The 803-nt window shown below is 60.0% G+C and overlaps 1 pseudogene; it reads right to left on the minus strand.

The window, feature by feature from the left end:
• Nucleotides 1-398: 398 nt before the first annotated feature.
• LOC102767089 overlaps nt 399-803 on the minus strand; it is a 2,079-nt pseudogene continuing 1,674 nt past the window's right edge.

Below are 803 nucleotides of genomic sequence, written 5' to 3' on the forward strand. Positions count from 1 at the left end.
TTCAGGACGTGGCCCGCGTGACAGAGCCGCAGAGGACACAGCAGACAGGGCTCTCACGCAGCAGGAAGGCCCTCAGGCTGTGGAGGACACACCTCTTCCCAAATCACAGGGGGCAGCTCTGCGCAGGCAGAAGCAACGCCCATCCCACAGGGAATGGTGCCCAGGGCCAAGGCGCACCATGAAGAAGAGAGTGTGGGAAATTCAGAGCAGGGCAGGCATGGCGGCCTCCCAGGGCTGTGGGTGTCCACAGAAGCGATCACAGGGCTACCCTGTGGCCTGTGCTGAAGGAGAGACAGAGCAAAGGATAACGGGGTGTGGGGAGAGTGGACTCTGACCCTCAGAGAAAAGGAAAGGCCCCTGTGGTGGGGGGAGGCTTGTGAGATTTCAAGGCAACTCACTCCATTCCACGGTGACAGGGCTGGTCGGGACAGTGCGTCCTGCTGGGGTGCCGCACTTGGCAGGTGTAGTCCTCCCCGCTCCGGGGAACTGTCTCCAGCATCACCAGGGTCTGGAAGGTCCAGTCCCCGTTCCGGATCAGGCCCGTGGACACCACCCCGGCCTCCTCTTTTTGGCCGTTGCGCAGCCAGCGGACCTCAATGTGTCCTGGATAGAAGCCGTTGACGGAGCAGACCAGGAGGTTGTGGTGCTGCAGGCGCTGGGTCTTTGCAGGATACACGGTCACTGTGGGCTCCGCTGGGACAGAGAAGGCGGAGGGAGAGGTGAGCAGGACAGGCAGGCCCCTGGGTGTTTTTCTAAAGAAGTAAAAATTACTTTAAAAAATGTTTCAGGAAGGCTTTGAGAAA

The sequence above is a fragment of the Myotis davidii genome, unplaced genomic scaffold (assembly GCF_000327345.1).
Source record: "Myotis davidii unplaced genomic scaffold, ASM32734v1 scaffold7015, whole genome shotgun sequence".
Classification (NCBI taxonomy): Eukaryota; Metazoa; Chordata; class Mammalia; order Chiroptera; family Vespertilionidae; genus Myotis; species Myotis davidii.